The 21,043-nt window shown below is 38.4% G+C and overlaps 2 long non-coding RNA genes across 2 annotated transcripts in view; one reads left to right on the top strand and one right to left on the bottom strand.

The window, feature by feature from the left end:
• The window catches only part of LOC123586740, a 360,359-nt gene that overhangs the window by 226,077 nt on the left and 113,239 nt on the right, over positions 1-21,043 (top strand). The gene's annotated exons all lie outside the window — the stretch shown is intronic.
• Positions 19,482-21,043, bottom strand: part of LOC123586739 — a 92,939-nt gene continuing 91,377 nt past the window's right edge. Inside the window, exon 3 of the long non-coding RNA XR_006706917.1 lies at positions 19,482-19,607. This is a non-coding gene — a long non-coding RNA (uncharacterized LOC123586739). The remainder of the gene's footprint in view (positions 19,608-21,043) is intronic.

Below are 21,043 nucleotides of genomic sequence, written 5' to 3'. Positions count from 1 at the left end.
CGCAAAGAGCCCATGCTGAAGAGGAGGACATTCTGACTCTGCTCTCCCTCAGAGTGTGAAATATGAATGAAAGATAAAGGAAAAAGGAAAAATCCTTGTTGTAACTTAACAACCTGTTTTTCTATGATTAAATCTTTCCCATATGTGCAAACACTCAAATTTTCAGATATTTAGTTTAATTATCCTTTCCAAAACATGAAAATGATAAATCAGAAAGAAAAAACTTAGGGGAATGCATGAATGATACATGTGTTTCCTGTAATCTCTTGTGGTATATCCAAGTTAGCATGATTCTAAATGTGTGTGTGTGTGTGTGTGTGTGTGTGTGTGTGTGTATGTGTGTGTGTGTGTATCTCTGCGCATGTGCCTACTTTTTAAATGTACTTGAAACTGCTCAAGAGAAGGGGATTGTCCTTGAGAAAACCCCAGGATTTGTCTTTGAAGCTGAGCACCTGCCTTCCCTCCATGACTCTCCTGATCTTTGACCAGAAGTAAATGGCATAGAGCTCCTGGCAAAGTGACTAATGGTGAGAATCTTTTAGTTCCTGGAATTTTTAAGGACAACTAACTTGATATTTATGGATGACTTTTTTTTTTTTTAAGACACTTACACTCCTTTTAAGGTATGTGAGGAAGAATGGATTCATTATGTTGTCATTCAGCAAATCCCCCAAAGTGTTTCTTCCAGGACCTATTCACTGAAAAGTTTAGTGAGCAGACCTCATATCATCCAATGAAAACACTAGAGGAAAGACAATAGGTGCCTCCAGTAAGTTTTCTGTTTTCTGTGGAAACTGTGTAGGTTGGTCATGTGGAGGTGAATCAAAGGATTTGGCCTTAATCTTTTCTTATCTTGGTTTTGTGATCCCAGGCTGATAACCACACGTGTGAATACTAACCACTTGTTTTTTCCTTGTGTGGTTTCTTTGTCTATGTACCTTCATATTTATAGGAAATATTTTATTAATTTATAGTTCAAAATGAGCTGGTTAGAGTTCATGTTTAGTTACTATTGATGTAAGTTACATTTGCATTTGTATGTAAGTGATACCTTCATATTTATAGGAAATATTTTATTAATTTATAGTTCAAAATGAGCTGGTTAGAGTTCATGTTTAGTTACTATTGATGTAAGTTACATTTGCATTTGTATGTAAGTGATATGTTGCTCATACAAATAGAAGTGGACTCCAGAACCCTGTCCATTATCACCAGCCAGGTGTATAGGGAATTCTGTTGGAGATTTTATAAAATCAAGAGATTTCATTGAGATTGACTACATCCATATTATAAGTCACTTGTAAATGACTAAATAAATAATTTATACATGTTCAATTAGTAATTTGTTTTATTCAAAAACTGTTTATTAGTTCCCATCATGTTTTGGAAATTGTTCTAAATACTAGAAGTGTAGCAGAAAACAAAACAGACAATTTCCTGCCCTCATGGAGCCTACATTCTAGTGGGAATGGTAGTGCAGACCATAAGCAAATATAGAAATTAACAATATAATGCTTAATAGTGACATACGAGCCATGTGATTTTAAAAAGTGGAGGGCAAGGCACTGACAATGTGGAGCTTGGTTGGGATTCTCTTTCTCCCTCTCTCTCTGCCCCTCTCATACTCATGCTCTCTCTCTCAAAATAAATATATAAACATTAAAAAAATAGAAAATATAAAAAGTGAAGAATGCTAGACAAAAGGAGGTGATAAGACACAGCTTGCTTCACAATACGAAATGGACATAGAGTTGTCAGGGATTTATGAAGGAGTTTGATGTAGGATGTGAGAGAAAGAGAGGAGTCATGGATAAACTTTAAGGCTTTTGGCTGAGCAACAGGTGAATGATGGTGGCTCTAAGTGACATGCGGAAGGCTTTGGAAGGAGGAATAGGTTTGGGTAGGTGGGTGGAAGATCAACTGTTCAGTTTGATAAATGTTAAATTTATCATCAAGGCCCCATTAGGTATCCAGGAGAAGAGATTGAACAGAGTTGGATGCAGGAGTCTGGACTGAAGGAGAGAAGTGAGGGCTGGAGACAGAAACTTGGAGGACATTAGTACATAAGCAGGACTTGGTGAGAGCACCTACAAAGTGCAGATAGAGAAGAACCTCAATATTGGGAAATTGGGAAGAAGGGGGTGATCCAGTAAAGAGTCAGAGGAGTGGGAAGTGAGATCTCATGGAACCAAGTGAAGAAAGTAGATGTTTTCATGAGGAGGAGGTCTATATGTGTTAAATGCAGCTGATAGATCAAGTAAGCAAAGGAATGACAAACAACTCCTGGAATTTGAAATGTGAAGATCCTTGGATCGTTATCAAGGTGTGGTAATATGGTTAAGTTTCTAAAAGATTCCCTTTTTTTGCATCCCTATTCTCCATTATCTGTTAATATTTTCCTGTCTTTCTCAGTAGTCAAAGTCCTATGTTCATCTAAGTTGCAACATTATTTCTTTTTCTTTTTCTTTTTTTTTTTTAATTTTTAAAAAAAAAAATTTTTTTTTTCAACGTTTATTTATTTTCGGGACAGAGAGAGACAGAGCATGAACGGGGGAGGGTCAGAGAGAGAGGGAAGCACTGAATCGGGAATAGGCTCCAGGCTCTGAGCCATCAGCCCAGAGCCTGACGCGGGGCTCGAAATCACGGACCGCGAGATCGTGACCTGGCTGAAGTCGGACGCTTAACCGACTGCGCCACCCAGGCGCCCCTTTCTTTTTCTTTCTTAACTAAATGTTAGGGCTTCTTCCTCTCATGTCATTTCTCATAATTCAGGTTTTAGGCAGTTTATTGTCACACTTCCAAACATTTTTTTCTGGCTCACTCTCTGTGGTCTATGTGTTAAAAATTGTAGGCTAACTTTTGAAAAGCAAATTCAATTTGTCTTTCTACAGTAATATCCTAATAGTATTTTATTTCAAACTTTTTATTATGACCACTTGCCAGTGTTGTTCCAGCTATGTGCTTGTTACTTGGGCTCTTAGTGTTTCAGAAGCACCAGTTTCTCTAGTACAGGTAGATAGGTCTCTTAGTGAATCAACAGTGTTCCAGCTAAATTAGTGATGTGGGTAATATTTCCTAGGGAATGTTCTTTTTTCTTTCCCATCATTTCAGATAATGGCTTGCCTACGTAGTCACTGATTATTCAGTGGGAAAGATGAAATATTATAGTTCTTCAAATGTAGAAGAGGGAAACACATTTAGAAAGGGCAGAAGGTCAACGAATTTGTGTTTAGGGGAAACTACTATTTTTACCAGCACCTTCTCACTAACTGTCTGGAATACAGGAGAGGAATTGGGAAAATTCTGTGTTTTAGTTGGTAGTTGGTAGAACCACTTTGAGGATTTGGGGGTTTATAGCTCATGTTGTACTTTTATATGGGAGCTTTCAGGCCACTGAAATCAGAACACACAGTGTCTTTTTTTTTTTTTTTCTGGGATGGAATTTTGAGAAATGAGAGCTCTTTTCGGTACATGATAAAAAAAAAGCAGCCACTGCTGTGCGCACCAGTTCTGCCAGAAGTGACAATGCCAGCGGCAACTGGTCATTCTGATTAACCAGCTCAGCTGATATTTTGAGCACTTAATCTGTGCTTAGCATGTATGAGACCTTCTTTGTTAATTTTCTCACTTAATTTTCCTAACAAGCCCATTAAGTAGATATTACTTTTTTTTTTAAGTTTATTTATTTATTTTGAGAGAGAGAGACACTGCAAGTGGCGGAGGGGCAGAGAGAGAGGGAGAGAGAGAGAGAGAGAGAGAGAGAGAGAGAGTCCCAAGCAGGCTTCACACTGCCAGCGCAGAGCCTGATGTGGGGCTTGAACCCATGAAACTGCAAGATCATGACCTGAGCCAAAACCAAGAGTCAGATGCTCAACCAACTGAGCCACCCAGGCACCCTAGTAGGTATTACTAATGACATTATATAGAAGAAAATTCTAATACTAACCATGTTTAAGTAGTTTTATTAAAGACACACAGGAAGTAAATGATGGATCCCAGACTCTCTGAATTCGAAGTCTATGTCTAACCTCCTGACAACATAAGTGCTAGATAAACAGATGCACATATACAGCTAACCAGCACATAGTCTGATAAATATTGGCAGGAACAGGAATGATCTTTTGTTAAGGCCATAGAAGTATATTTTTTATTGGCTCTTAACAGATTAGCATGAGAGATTATGGCATTCCTGACTTTTGGAGAAACAAGAAAAGGCATAAAATCATAAAAATGATGATGTGTGTAGCTGCATGCTATATATCTCAATGAACTAATAAACTAGCTGTTGAAAACCTTTCTGAGGTAGAGTAGCAAGTCTATGTATTCAAGAATTCATTCATACTCTTTGGCATTGGACATATGTTGGTAGTGGTGGAAGTTGGTATTGGCATGCCTACCTAGCAGCTTACCTGAACAATCAGCAGCAGAAGGACAGTTGGAAACATGCCTTAGGAAAGTGCCTCAAAATCCTGGGCTATCAGAGATGCCTGGGTAGCTCAGTCAGTTAAGCGTCCGTCTTCCACTCATCTCATGATCTCACAGTTCATGGGTTTGAGCCCCATGTTGGGCTCTGTGCTGACAGCTCAGAGCGTGGAGCCTGCTTTGGATTCTGTGTCTCCCTCTCTCTCTGCTCCTCCCCTGCTCACACTCTGTGTCTCCCACTCTCTCAAAAATAAATAAACATTAAAAAAATTAAAAACAATCCTGGAATATTGAATTATTTAGAGGGCCAAGAGTAGAATATGGAGAAAGAGGGCAGGCAGTAAGGGTAGGGTGACTTCTCTTCAATTCTGCACTTATTATAAATATCTCTTTTGCCAATATTGATTACTTTTTAATATAACATTAGAAAAGTAATATTAATTGAAGACCTGAAGTCAAGTCAGCAAGAGTATTGTAGAACTACAGTAGAGTATTGTAGTTCTCAGAGATCATAAAATCTACTCCAAGTGGATTAAAAATCCAAACCAAGTGCAAACTGACCTTGCAGATTAAAACAAGAAAGAAACATCCAGGTAAAAAAATCTCCTTAGCAAAGTACCTCAGTCCAGGCATAAATTTGGGAAACAGGGCTAAACAATGGTAGTTCAGTAATGTGGTTTAATACTGAACCAAAGGGGTGCCTGGCTGGCTCAGTCAGAAGAGCATGTGACTCTTGATCTCTGGGTCATGAGTTTGAGCCCCACTTTGGGAGCAGAGATTACTAAAATAAAAATAAATAAGGGTGCCTGGGTGGCTCAGTCATTGAGAGTCCAACTTTGGTTCAGGTCATGATCTCACCTTAGTTTGTGAGTTCGAGCCCTGCATCAGGGTCTGTGCTGACAGTTTGGAGCCTGGAATTTGCTTCAGATTCTATGTCTTTCCCTGTCTCTGCTCCTCTCTCTCTCTCTCTCTCTCTCTCTCTCTCTCTCTCTCTCTCAAAAATAAATAAACATTAAAATAATCTAAATAAACAAATAAATAAATAAATGCTAGAGCTAAGCCTTTCCTGGTATAGGATGTCGCACACCTCCTTTCTATGGCAAGAGCTGCCTTAAGGGTAAACAATTCTCATTTTGTAAGTAAAGGCTTATTTATGTTTTACAGAAATGGGAGAACAGGGTCTCAAGAGATAGGCAGAATTTTTAGATTATGAGTTTGCAGTGACTCAGATCACCTTTTCTGCATCAGTTTTTCCAGTGGGGTTTGAGATGCAGTCCTGACTCCTGTGCTCTGTCTGCTTGTGTTTTGCTCTGTGCCCGTCTGTTTCCCAGGTTGTCTGTTGAAGATGGTGTGAAGTCTTTGTGTCAGGGAACACAAATGTCCGTTTTGATATTGTGTGCAATACTTTCGTGCCGGGTCCAGCATTTTTCACATTCTATTGCCCACGAAAGTCACCTGAGAAAATCATTACAAATGCACATTCCAGGACTCCTCTCCAAGGTGCTGTGATTTAGTAATTCCAGGGTGGAGCCCCAGAACATATATATTTTTTTAAAGTTTATTTTGAGAGAGAGAGAGAGTGCATGTGTGAGCTCAAGCAGGGGAAGGCCAGAGAGGGACTGAGTGCATGCACACGTGTGCGAGTGCGCACAAGTGCACACAGGGGAGGTGCAGAGACAGAGAGAGAGAGAGAGAGAGAGAGAGAGAGAGAGAGAGAGAGAGAATCCCAAGCAGGCTCCATGCTGTCAGCCTGAAGCTCGACTCAGGGCTTCATCTCAGATACCATGAGATCAAGACCTGAGCCGAAATCAAGAGTCAGATGCTTAACTGACTGAGCCACCCAGGCGCCCCAGAACGTATCTTTTTTAAAACCAGTTCTCTCTGGGGATAATGATTATACTTTGGAAAACACTAGAGTCATCAGTAAGAGCTCAAAAGACACATACCAAGTGATTACTGATGCCTGGGGAGTAAATAGAAGAAAGAGCGAAGAAATTCAAGAGATGTGATTTAATTTTGTTTCCTGTAATAATTACTGGCTCTCTTAGTTACACATGCTGTTGAATATTGCTTCTGAAGTGGTAAAGTTCAGAATGTTCATCAGTGCAAAGTCACCCATTCGCACAGTCAATACGCCTCTTCACTCCCACCCCCATTTGCTTTCTTCACTCTTTCTTCTCTTTCAAATTTTGGCCGAAATGTCACTTCCTCAGAGACTTTCCCTAACTTCTTTAAACACTTTAAGAACCCGGTCCTTTTCTCAGCCCTCACTATGTTGCAGCACTTACTGCAGCCGTAATTTTTGTAAATACACATACACACAATACACCTATGCAAATGTGTGTGTGTGTAGTCACTTATTGTCTGTCTAACTTTGTTTATTTAATCAGTAACTTACATGCAATGTGTGATACCATTAGCATCTTGTAGGTTTTGGCAACATTTAAGAAATAGATAAAGGAATGAATGAGTGATCCATTTGGCCATCCATAGGTTATATGGATAACTTTTTTTTAAACATTGATTATGAAAACCAAAGCTTTTGAGAATGCATGTTGTTGTGTAGTTTGTTTTGGTGCGTGCTATTTTATTTGCTTACTCTGTTGATAAGGTAGACATCATTATCCTTTTTTTTTTAAGTTTATTTTTATTTTGAGAGAGAGAGAGTGAGAGAGAAAGTGTGCTGTCAGTGCAGAGCCTGACTCGGGGCTCGATTTCATGAACTGTGAGATCATGACCTGAGCCGAAATCAAGAGTCAAACGCTTAACAGAGTCAATTACAAGTAGCAAGTGGCAGTGTCTCACATTTTCTCTCTCCAAATCCAGTGTGAGCTCTTTTATAGTACATTCTAAATGCAAGGTAATCAACCCTGCTATTGTAGGATAGTCTCTATTTCTCTAGAATCAAGGAAAGCATCTCAGGATCATTATCTCACAAACTCCACATTTCTGGAACCATGCGTTGGGAAAATCCATAATGTATACGTTATGTCTACATTATGCATTTTGGTGCTGCTGACAGTAGGCTGCAAGTGTGGTGCTTCTGTTGACTCTCCGACAAAGCAGTGAAGGGAGACTCTTTCTGCTTTCCTTCTCCTATATACCTAGGATCATGTGGGCAGAGTTTAATCTTTGGTTAGAAAAGTAGAGCAGAATGAGAGGACATACTCAAATAGAATTAATGTTTCTATTAACTAGCAGGCTGTGAGAAGTACTTCTTACTGACACTACCCCAAGTCTACACTAGATATGTAGTGGTGTGGGTTTCTCATATTCACCTCTGGTGTATGTGAACAAAATAATTGATTCATTCTTCACAACCGACAGAACAACATTCGGACGAAATTGTTAACCTCTGTCAACTTGTTTATCACAATACTCTATGCATGCACTGTGATGAGTTTTGAAACAGAGTAGTTTTCTAGGTCATTTGTGAACATCTCTAAGGGAACTAAAATTTCTAATTATGATAATTTCTGTATATTATATGGCCTCGAATAAGAATTCTTGATTAAAATATTTAACAAAACACAATGTTACCAAAGCCTCTAGTAGTCTTTCTGTTTAGAGTTTTGTTTTGTAAATATTATTTTTGGAAAATTTTTTGTTTGGCATGGTCATGAGGAAATGAGTAGGGGTCTTTCAAGGTCTTTGATCTACTACAGTAGTCTACATTAAAAACAAGATTGAAAAGCAATACTACAAACTAATGTTACCTTATTACATATGGATTTCATTTCTCTTCCGATGGTTAAAGGTTGAATTTTATAGCCAAATAAATTTCATGTGATGCATCCATGTGATTTAATATTAAATCCAAGAAAGAGTATTCTGATCCCAGTTCAGCACACTGATTCTGAATATAAAGCACCATATAAAAGCACCCACTTTTTTAGCAGGTAAGAGTAAGAATTGAAGAAATTACTCCAGAGCAAACTTATGAAGTTCTGGACCCGTTCAGAAAAGATGACATACACTCAAATTTAACCCTGTCCCTGGGTGAATTAGGGTCTGTGATCATGCAAATATGAACTCTGGTGCATGGCCCCACCTGGTTTCTGACTAGATGTATGGCAATCATTTTAGAGGTATAAAACTGACTTTATGAAATCATACAGTTAAGAGGGAAAGTTTGGTTGATCTTAATCATAAACTAGTCAGGTAGCTACCTGGCTACCTATCTATGTGATGTTGCAGTATCTGTGTAATAAATCAAAATCAAGTGTCAGGGTGCCTGGGTGGCTCAGTCAGTTAAGCCTCCAACTTCGGCTCGGGTCATGATCCTGCATGAGTTCAAGCCCCACTTCGGGCTCTGTGCTGACAGCTCAGAGCCTGGAGCCTGCTTCGGATTCTGTGTCTCCCTCTCTCTCTGCCCCTCCTCCACTCTCTGTCAAAAATAAAAACAAACAAAATGAAGTGTCAGGTCACTGAGTTCTCCAATTTTCAGTTTCTCCAATTGGCAGAATGAATCTTGGTTTTACTCCTGCCAAAAGAGCCAATTCCAAGCATGGATATTGAACAAACTTGTCCTCACATTGATCCACCTTGGTTTGGTATTTTGATGAATTATACACAGGAAATGGCCCAGTGCTAAAAAAGCCACCCCACTAGCTCTGAAGCCAGTCAGCTGAAAGTCACTCTGGGTAGGCAGTTCAGTGCACTGATTCTGAAAGCACCATATAGCACTATTTAATCGGGTACAAGATGGGCCTTATTGCCTATGTATTTAAACCCATGCCAAGAATGTTACAAGGAATCACAGAGGGAAACACAGTAAAACATGAATTCTGAAATATGAGAAACAATTGTTGATTTGAAAACCAGAAAATTCCAAAACAGTGAAGGTATTCTACTTAGTAAATGTAACAAATCTATTTTTAATATTAAGTGGCATATACTCTACCCTAATAGAAAGTTTCTTCACAGCTTACTAAATACATACTGAAAATATGACTTAAAGAATATATTCACTTGAAAAAATGCCATATTATGAACCAAATGGGGCTCTCATGCTTCTCCTAATATACCTGGTCTTAACTTGGACTCCTGGTTTTTACCCTAAACATAATTTCCAGGTTTATTACATCACTTCGCTGATGAAAAAAAAAATTCAATGGCTCAACATTACCATGGAAGGGGGCTTGAACTCCTTGGGTTTGCATTTATGTTCTGATTTCAACCTTTCAACCTACATTCTCAGCCCTGGCTCCACTCTTCTCCCAGGCTATCTCTGCACAGCCAAATGAATCCAACCCCTATTTCCTTAACTTCCCTAGAGTTTTCCTACTCTGTGCCTTTGTTCCACTTCCGGTTTTCTCTTACAACACCTCATTCTTCCATTTTATCCTTTCCAAAGCTCACACCAAGTACAATTTCTCTCTAGATTGCTTTACCTCAAAGATACTGTTATCTAACTGTGTACATATCTCTGATTACCAACATCAGTCATTTAGCAATATATTGCGTGTTGCCTTGTTTGGCTGTTCCTTTTTGCAGTTAAAGTTTCTTCCCCCAATTGGATTGCAAATTCCTGAGCATCAGAAGCATATTTTACATGTCTTTTTATCTCTACAGCATCTACGAGAGTGCCAAGCAAATAGCAGGTATTCAGAATATAATTTCTTCTATAATCATTTTGGAAGTTTAATTTAAATAAAAAATTGCTGAATCATTTTCCCCCACCTGCCATAAGATTGTAATTTTAGATCTGAGATTCCGTTTGAGCCCAGCATCTTTGACTTTGTTATAAACTTTAACAGGTAGAGTCTGTATAATCAGTCAACAGAAAGATGTCCTAAATTAATGTGGGTGACCTGACTAAGTTCCTTTGCTGTATCTTGTACAAGTTTTATGTGCTGCATCAAGAAAAGCAAATGACTGCTGAAATGAGTAATACAGAGCTTCACTGGTTAGTCAATCTTCCTATTCCGGAAGCGAAGACTTCCACGCAAGGCTCGGTTACATCCGCACCCTGCAAAAGGAAGTTTTGGGCAGTGTCTGCAGTCTGTGTTCAGCATGCGTGTCCCACACAACCACATGGTCCTTATAAAACCACCTATATCCGTTCTCATACACCATGTCTCGCCATTGTGTTAATCATTGGTGACAGCTGCACTTTTTTTTAAACTTCTGTGCTCTTTTGTGGCAATGTGGACGTGGTGGGTAGTGAGTAAAGAATGCCACTTTAAAGGGGATCATCTCCTATATCACCTTTATATACCATCAAAAAGAGTTACTTTGTTACATATCCACTTCCTTACTTTAGACTTGGAGTTCTTGGAAGGGAGGAATTGTTTCTTATTTCTTTCTCATCTCCAGCACAGGGCCCGAAAAATTGCAGGTGTTCAGTGAATGTTTATCGGATAAATGTTCGAGGAAGGAATAAAGGGATCGAGTTAGTGTCCATAGGAGGTGGAAGAAATTGATAGCAGCCCCACAGGCAGTGAATCAATTCACAAATGTTTGCCAAGCTCCTGTTTGTGAGCTGTGAACTTCAGAGTACAAAAGGAAATATGATAGAACAGTCATTAAAGCTCACTTTTTACCCAATTTAAAATGAAAGCAAGTGGAAAGAGGAAGTAGGAGGAAAAGAATTGTTTATTCTCCCCTAATTCCTTTACTGAGTGCAGACCTTGTACAGTAAGCTGTATGGAATGCTATGAATGCTTGTTTCCTCACTTTATGCGTTAATATAGAAAGCACAAACAGGTTTGTTTAGCCTTCTTACGTTTTAAAAAATAGAAAAACTTACATCAATATTGACATGTATGTCTATTCTTGAAAAGTATCGAGCTACAGCGAGGACTTCTGCACAGCCATACTTGTCTCTGAACGGCTGCCACTGACAAACAGGACACACGGACACTATTGCGGTCAGTCACTGTATATGTATGTTTGAGACACGTAGAGCTATACAGTTGGAGTTGGCATCACACGTGGGCGTTTCAGAAGTACTGATTAAGTTAGGATGGGAGGGGGGCATAGACGGTAACACATCAGCTGATTTTTAAGTAAGTTATGTACTTTAGGTAGGTATAATGGAAAAGACATTGAATTAAGAATTTTTTTGTAAACAAAATTTGTCCCTGCTTAGCTGTGTCTACGTCTTGACACATTCTGGAACTTATTCTCTTCATTTGTTAAATGATGTCACTTGGTGGTCACTAAAGCTGCTCTCAGTTTTACCATTTTCTGATACTTTAGTTAACTATCCAATGGAAGCAGAGTACAACACGTGTAGGGAGAGAAAGGAGTAGAACTTAGAGGAAGCAAACTGACATCTAGTCCCTATTTCCCAGCTACTTTTTTGCATTGTATCTTTTTTTTAAATTGTTTAATGTTTGCTTATTTTTGAGAGAGAGACACACAGAATGCCAGCAGGGGAGGGGCAGAGAGAGAGGGAGACCCAGAATCCAAAGTAGGCTCCAGGCTCTGAGCTGTCAGCACAGAGACCGATGTGGGGCTTGAACCCACAAACCGTGAGGCATGAGCTGAAGTAGGACGCTCAACCAACCGAGCCACCCACACGCCCCAATTGCATTGTCTCTTTTAATCTTCACTGACGTATCATGAGGTAGTTGTATTATCTCCATGATATGGGTAAAAAACAAGGATTTGGAGTTCAAGAGCACACCGTAGAGGCAAAAAAACGTGTCCTGGTTTCTTTGATCTTAAACTTTGGTTGCTTCCAACTGGCCCTGTTGATTTGGGTGCCTTTTCTTCCTTAGAAAATTGGATTGGTGATGTAAGAGCTTTACACCAACTCTGAATTATATGGTTAGATTTAGAATGCTGTGGAATCTTAAATGATATGACAGATATAAAGCACCTGGCATGAAACCAGGTACATAATAGACAATAAATAGAAATCCCATCCCTTTTGATTGCCTTAAAATATCATTATATTTGCATATTTGAGTGAATTCACAACCTTAAACACTTAAAGATTGAAAAAGTTTATAGCAATAAAATATGAGTTCTTTTCTTTATAGATAGTAAAATGTTCACTTATAGCCATCTGTATGTATCTACAAGAGTCGATCTATCTGTAGACATATCCCCTTTGAATTGAGTTGGGAGCATAGCTTACTTAAGTTAAGTAATATGGTTACTATTTCATAGTCATTGTCAGGAATCAACCTCGTTCATACGTATATCAGAAGGAATTACCATAACAAAGAAAATCTAATGTAAATCTTGGCATGGTGGTTACTAAATGTATTTGTGAAGAGTAATATAACAAATCTCTTTTTGTTTCCAAGGTGCTAACACAGACTGAAATAACAAACTTTTCTGTTCTTGGAAATCAGAAATGTCTTGGGGAATCCTGGAAAAAAAAAAAAAATCTCTGTAAGCTGATCAAGCCCAAACTGTTGCCAAATAAAATTAACTCAAATAACACCAGCTCAACCCTATCATTTAGCCTATTTTGGGAATCATGAAACATATATTTTATTTTATTCTGGCAGCCACATAGCCAAAGTGAATTAATTATTAGTGGTTAATAAAAATACTCAGAAACAGAAAAAAAAGTTTCGTATTTCATGATAATGAATAAACTTGAATTGATGATAGGCTCTGGGATGAAATGGGAAGAAAAAGGCAAGTAGAAAAGATTACTTTAATTGGTTTGATGTCGAGTGTGTGGTCCTACTTCTATATTGAGAAGGGTCTGAACCAGCCCAAGAGCCCAGCTCCCTGCTTTGTTGGATGTTAGGAAGGAGCAGTATGGGAGTGGCAGTCAGCAGCTTACTTTATACTGAAAGCAGCCTGTACAGAATAAATTCAAAAACTAGAGGCCTCTTGTTGTCATCACCTGCTTCTATTTTTTTGTCCTATAATGTAAGAAGAGTTCTTAAAATTTATAAAGGACAAATATCAAGAGAACAAACTTTTTCTATAACTTTAAATAATTTAAAATTAGATAGCATCAAATTTGATAATACTTCACCTCTGTGCCTGTATGTGAATGCTTCGAGAGAAATGCATATGGCTTTATTTTTATATTTCATTTAGCCTGAAAGTAAAATGAAGTTAGCTATATTTCTTCTTCCCTTTCTCCTTCTCCTCCTCCTCCACCTTCTCCTTCCCCTTCTTCTTCTTCTTCTTCTTCTTCTTCTTCTTCTTCTTCTTCTTCTTCATCGTCATTTCTTAAATCTATTGAAGCCCCATGATCAACGCTAAACCACCCCTGTGCCCTCCACCCACCCACCAACACACATACATATATACAGACTTCTTTTTCCTTTTGGAAAATATGTGTGTTAAATGAACTAAAGATCTAAAATATTTTACTATTCAAACAAGAGTATTTCTCACACAGTATGGGTATCACAAAGCTTTTGAACTAATTCTTTTTACTCCTATAATTTCTATAATTCTTCACTTTACAAGCCTGATATGGTCACAAACTAGAGAACTGTAGAAGCTTATTGTAAACAGTGTCAAAGAGACTTAAAAAAATGAATTTTGGCAGTTAATTGTTAGATTCACCCTCCCACACATCAACTCTGTGGCCACGTTTGACCGTTGTCAGCTTTCCCATTCACAGTGTTCTAAGATAGGGAGACAAAAAAGCAGATTTCTCAAGTTCAGATAAGAAAGTTGATCCTGACAGCACAATGATGAATTCTGTTCAGAGAAAATGCTATTGCAAGTGGCTCTTTCTAGACTAACCATTAAGAAGGAGAGTTGTTCCCTCTACCTCCTCCATTCTTATCATTCAAGCAAAATACAAATTGAGAAAGTAGGAATATGGAGTGTAGAAGATTAATGTTCTTTATTTTGTAAAACGGTAAGATTTTACTTAAAAGTAATAGGTTACAGACAAATAATATGGAGAAGGGATGAAGACCTGTCCTGTTGAAAGAGCTATTAAATGCTCTCCTGGTAGAAAAGAGAGCCTCCAAGCCTGGCATGCTTCCTTTGGGAATTGTGATTATTCTGCAGCTTTGGAAATGAGGAAAGCCCCAGCTGTGGGAAGTGGTTTCTCTTCCTTTTCCCCATGGGTGGTTCTGGGGAAAGAGAATCTGGAAATCCAGCATTAAAGACATTTAAGCTACACATTTCCCCAAATCAGTATTTCCTCAATGCATCACATTGTGGGTGGGTGGAGGGAAGGTTATTTTTTACATCAGTTCTAGCATGTAGGGAAAAGGTCTGGAAATAAAAATTACTGACAGATTAGAGATAGAAGAAGGGAATGCAAATTTGTTGAGTACTTCATTTGTGTCACACACAAATCTATTACCATAGTGTCTTGTTTACTTCTTATTATTTGTTTGTTTGTTTACTTTAGAGAGAGAGAGAGAGACCAGGAGCAGGGGAGGGGCAGAGGGAGAGAGAGAATCTGAAGCAGGATCCATGCCCAGTGTGGAGCCTGAGGCAGGGCTCATCCCAGAACCTTGAGATCATGACCTGAACCGAAATCAAGAGTCTGATGCTCAACTGACTGAGCCAGCCATTTGCCCCAAGACTGTATAATTCCAGACTTGCGCGGGTGGGATTGAACCACCAGCATTTCAGTTCACAGCCCAATTCGCTAGCCAATTGCAATTGCACCACAGAGACTACCCTCCAGCTTACTTTTTAGATGAGGAATGAGACTCAGAGAGATTAGGCAACTTGACCGAGTTTGCGTGACTAGAATAAGCAGAACCAGGATTCGAACTAGGATCTGTCAGCTCCCAAAGCCTGCATACAACCTCTCCACTTCATTACTCTGAACATCCAGGAGCTGAGAAGCGAAGCCTTTATAAACGATCATCTTTCCTGGCTAAAACAATCAAATAAGCAAATGAACAAATCTTGTTTATATTGTTTCACTTTGTATAATAGCTTGCTTAGAAAGAGATAAAAAGCAAGGCTTTCCCAATAGAGCTGCTTCTGTCTTTTGCTTCTTGAAGTCATTCTTAGAGTGCAGGGTATCTGGGATGGCTCAAAAGGTCCTAGAAGAACAGGTGTCATAGGTATAGCTTTGCTAACCAAGGCTGTCAGGTGACGGCCAGTCTGACAGTATACCTGGGGTGATTATACACTCATACACATACACATATGTGTATTTATAAATTACATGATTATATTATATATAAATTATTTAGTGATCTTTGGATTTAAAAATACCTTAATAAAAACTCTGGTTTTAAGTCTAGGATCCTATTCTGGGTAGTAATAAATAACTGAATTTGATTTTGAGGATAGTTGTGAACTGTTCTTCTTAAACTTCAGTGTTCCTAAGAATCACCTGCCAGGTTGTTAAAACACAGATTCTTGGGCTACCTCCCAAGATGCTGGTCCAGGATGTCTGCAGATGGCACCTAAGGTTTGCATAGCCAACAAGCTCTCACTTGTGCTGATGCTCTGGTCCAGAGGGCCACACTTGGAATAAGTCTGGCTGGGAACTTGAACAAGACAGTAGAAAAATAGGGAGAAATTCTGAACATTTTCTTTCTGATATTCAGGCTTTAGCCAGCTGCAGGCATGAGACTGGAATTCATTCTTTTTCTCTGATAATTTCTTGATTCAGTTCAGTTCAATTCAGGATATATTTTTGAGCATCTTCTCTGTTCCAAACATGGTACCATGGGCTGTGAATGAAATTTAATCTTAATGACTTTAACAAAATAGTTGCTAAAAGCTTTCACATTGTTCTAAGCTAGAGTTTAAAAAACAAATGATTTACTCCCCACCCCCCACCTTTTTTTAGAAAATACTTTTAATGTTTTCCAGACTTTTTCTCCTAACTGAGCAGTTAACAATTTGATGATAGAGTCAAGAATCCAAACATTTCTTGCTATGCTCACCCTTGTCTAAGCCACCATCTCGCCTATTGCAATGATGGCTTCCTAATTGCTTTCTCCACATCGGTGTTGTTCTCCCTGCGACACACTAGCCACGAAATACTCCACCATAAACAGATAATTGCACTTTCCCGGTAACAATCCTCCAGTGTTCTCACTTCACTAACAGTAAAGGCAGTCATTAGAAGCATGGGCAAGCCCATGTCCACCTATGCCCTCAACTCTATGACTTCATCTCCCGTTACTCTCCTCTCTCTCTTCTAGGTGCACAGCTCGCCTTGCTATTTCTTAAACATACGAGGCATTTTCTGCCCTGGGAAGTGCTGCTCATGTTGTTCCTTTTACATGGAATGCTGTTCCTCCAAATATTTACATGGCTTCCTTCCTTATCACCCAAATCTTAGCTCAAATACCATCTGTTTAGTGGGGCTCTCTCTGACCACCTAATTTAAATAATAACCCCCTGCACATAATTACTACCTACTTTCCCTGTGTTATGCTTCTCCTTAGTATTTCTCAACATATAGCATATTATATATTTTCATGTTTTTTATCAATTGCCTGTTTCCATATAATATGTATTTAAGGTTTTTTTTTAAGTTTATTTATTTACTTTGAGAGAAACAGAGACAGAATAAGTGAGGGAGGGGCAGAGAGCAAGGGAGAGAGAGAGAATCTCAAGCAGGCTCTGCACCACCAGCTCAGGGCCTGATGTGGGGCTTGAACTCATGAAACTGTGAGATCATGACCTGAGCCAAAACCAAGAGTCAGATGTTTAACAGACTGAGCCACCCAGGTGCCCCCTATGTGATACTGTTTTAAAAACATTTACATTATTAGCACAAAACTAGAAGTACTGAAGACAGTCATCAAGCTTTTCATGTCTCTTTGTGTATGAATCCAGGTTGAGTTTTCTTACTTCTGGAAGCCTTTCCTCACCCAGCCCATTTTCATTTCCCATATATACAGTGGGTGCTTAATTGTTCTTATGTGTGTATATTATTTCATGTAATCTTCAAGTGTATGTACAGATGCTATGTGTGTGCTATCGAAATTTACTCAATATATGGAATGGCCTCTACTGGATTGAAGATGAAGTAGTACTTTTAAACAATTATAATTTTTATCTTTGTTTAGAAACTCAAAGGAAAAACCCTAATTAGAGGTGATTATTGATATAAAAAACAATAAATATAGTACCAACTTTTATCCTGATTTTTAAAAGCCATTTGGAGAGATAAATGGTTATGAGTAAGAATCTAGAGGATGAAAATGAAATTTAAAAAAAAATTTTGATTTTATGTAATTGCCATTTCTACATTTCTTCTTCTCCTTCCCCTTCTCTTCCTTCTCTTTCTACTTCTCCTCTGCTTTCTGCTCTTCATTTTCTTCTTTCTTCTACCATTTCTGTCTTCTTCCGACTGTATATAGTCTTAATTTTGTTTTATTTTTAAAACAAATATTCATCCTTTCTCCTTAGGAAAAAAATTTCACAATTAATTTAATGCTTCCAGAGAGCTAATATCAAAGTCATGGATCTGTTGGATGGGCAGGCTAATCCTGGGTGGATGGAGAGGATTAACTTTTTCCTGGGCAAAAAAAAAAAAAAAAAAAAAAGAATAGCTGATTATTCATTAATTAAATCATATATATCTAGGCTGTCTTACATCTTTTGGGAGACACAGAAAAATATTAAAACATGATCTTAGCCTATGAGGAATTTATAATCTAACTGGGAAATGTGAACTAATTAGTTAGCTATATATGATAGCAGGTGGATATAATTAATGTGTTAAACTTTAACTGTATTGATATTAAAATGATGACATCAATTATGACTTTCACTTAAGTGAAAGTTCCCTGTGTTATCCAAGTATTGACTTTAATGTGCCTAATCAGGCTGAATGGATCACCAAACTGAAGTTGATGTCTAAGAGTAGAGTCATACTGCCTGTGTGAACTGAGGGGTCCCCCTAATGGTTAAACAGTTCCCCAGAGCTCAAGTGGGGTTTCTTTTCTTTTTTTAAATGCATATTTATTTTTATTTTTGAGAGAGAGAGCACATGCAGGGGAGGGGCAGAGAGAGAAGGAGACACAGAATCCGAAGCAGGCCCCAGGCACTGAGCTGTCAGCACAGAGCCGGATGTGGGGCTCAAACTTCCGAACTTGAACTCAGTGAGATCATGACCTGAGCTGAAATCAGATGCTTGGCTGACTGACCCACCCAAGCGTCCCTCAAGTGGGACTTCTTAATAGACATAGGAACTTCTCTGGTACTTTGTCTGATCTTCCTGGTCCCATCTCTTCTATGAAACTAGAACAATGACTTTTTGAAGTTTTATAACCAGCAAGTCCTGTGTCCTTCATCTTCCCTCCTGGGCTTCTGTCTATAAATACTTGGAGTGTTGACTCAGGAGCAAATATGGGCAACCGTTATTTTCTGTACCCTCGCAGTTCTTTTTTGGTTCCAAAGACTGGCTGTGAGCTTTTTAAGTTGCTCACAGTACTTTTTGTTATGTGTTCACACTCTCAGCTTTCTGACTTTGGGGAGATCTCTTTCCTTCCCTCTTGCCTCAGCACCAGCCTTCAGTAGCAATGGTTTATTTATATCCATTGAGAGCCTGAAAAGCCTTGGAAGGATTTTTCTTGGCTTGTCCCAGTCTTCAGTGCACTGCTTCTTTCAGGGAAGGCCATCTGTGCCTCAAGGAGGGTCTCTTAGTTCTCTTATCCCCATATTTAAGCCCATATACCTTGAAGGTTTGTAGGCAAACGGTTGGTGGAGCAGACTTGCTCCCAGGTCAGGGCTCCTAGGGATTCTAATTCATTATGCCAACCCTCATGTAGTCATTAATAGATAATTAAGGATTTAAATAGTTTTTTTCTTATGCTAACATATGATAGATTCCTGCTCTTTCTTCACCATTCTGTCAGGGAAGAAAGCAGAATTTGGTTTACTTCTCTTCTAAGAAGGACTCACCGCTTTATGGATTATGCTCCTTTAGGTTTCTTTCCATCATCAACTCTCTGATTATTTTTTTTTTTAATTTTTTTTTCAACGTTTATTTATTTTTGGGACAGAGAGAGACAGAGCATGAACGGGGGAGGGGCAGAGAGAGAGGGAGACACAGAATCGGAAACAGGCTCCAGGCTCTGAGCCATCAGCCCAGAGCCTGACGCGGGGCTCAAACTCACGGACCGCGAGATCGTGACCTGGCTGAAGTCGGACGCTTAACCGACTGCGCCACCCAGGCGCCCCAACTCTCTGATTATTTTTGACTGTGGTTTTTGTTGCTTGTGAAATGTTTTCTCATTAGAGGGTGTGTGCCAGTCTCCTGTGACTTTCTGGGCGATTTCTTACAGCACAGGTCCCAATTCAATTTCATGGTCCTTACAGAAAAATTTAATAAATACTTTTACTTGAGTGGAGTGAAGGTAAAGGATGTTTTATACAAATCTTTGAAAGATGAAGGTTAATTTTACAGAAGTTCTTTATGGTCACAGAACATATTTTTGAAAACCTCATAGCTTGGTGCAGAATTAAAAATATATTTTTTAAACATTTGAAAAACATTTTTTTTTGGTTGTTTTTAGAGAAAGAGAGAGGGCAAGCGGGAGGGGGCAGAGGGAGAGAGAGAGAATCTTGAGCAGGCTCCACGTTCAGCATGGAGCCCAATTAGGGTCTCAATCCCACCGTCTAGGCCAAAATCAAGAGTGGGATGCTCAACCAACCACCCAGGCACCCCTAAAATTTTTTTTGATAGAAAAAGATGATATAGGGGCGCCTGGGTGGCGCAGTCGGTTAAGCGTCCGACTTCAGCCAGGTCACGATCTCGCGGTCCGTGAGTTCGAGCCCCGCGTCAGGCTCTGGGCTGATGGCTCAGAGCCTGGAGCCTGTTTCCGATTCTGTGTCTCCCTCTCTCTCTGCCCCTCCCCCGTTCATGCTCTGTCTCTCTCTGTCCCAAAAATAAATAAACGTTGAAAAAAAAAAATTAAAAAAAAAAAAAAGAAAAAGATGATATAACAGATTATGAGAACTTACAAGACCATCAATGACATCCTTTTTTGAAATAAATATTTATACTTTATCTCATTAAATAAAAAAATACATTCAATTATGTATATATACTCATACTTAAGCATATATAGGTGCATATATTATATATAGAATGTGCATATCATATATATATATAATTCTTATATATATATAATTCTTATATATATATAATTCTTATATATATAATTCTTATATATATACAATTCTTATATATATAATTCTTATATATATATAATTCATATATATATATATATATATAATTCTATATATTAAATTCTTTTAAAAGGTATATTTATACTTCATCTCCAGTAAGATATATTCATTATTAAAAAGTCAAAAGACAGGAGTGTTTGCATGGCTCAGTCAGTTAGGCTTGGGACTTTCAATCTCAACTCAGATTTTGATTTCAAGGTCTTGATCTTAGGGTCATGAGTTCAAGCCCCTCAATGGTCTCTGCTTTGGGCATGAAGCCTACTTAAAAAAAAAATTCAAAAGATAAAAATAGAAAGTGAGTATTTCCTTAATGTTACCTTTAAAGATGATCACTGTGACTTTCTTGGTATATATATTTCTATATTTTTAAATTGTCCATATACAGAACTATCTAGATTTTTAAAAACAAAATAGAGATCATGTTAAGAATTGTATGACATGATCTATTTTAATTGTTATATATGGAAAGATAATACTCTATTATGCACTTTCCTAACCAATTATTTTCACAAAAAGCATGCCTAAGTACATGTGTTAAGCAAAATTAAAAATAAAA

This window comes from Leopardus geoffroyi, chromosome C3 (genome assembly GCF_018350155.1).
Source record: "Leopardus geoffroyi isolate Oge1 chromosome C3, O.geoffroyi_Oge1_pat1.0, whole genome shotgun sequence".
NCBI lineage: Eukaryota > Metazoa > Chordata > Mammalia > Carnivora > Felidae > Leopardus > Leopardus geoffroyi.
The sequence above is the reverse complement of the archived record's forward strand: the minus strand, read 5'-3'. Positions and strand labels throughout refer to the sequence as shown.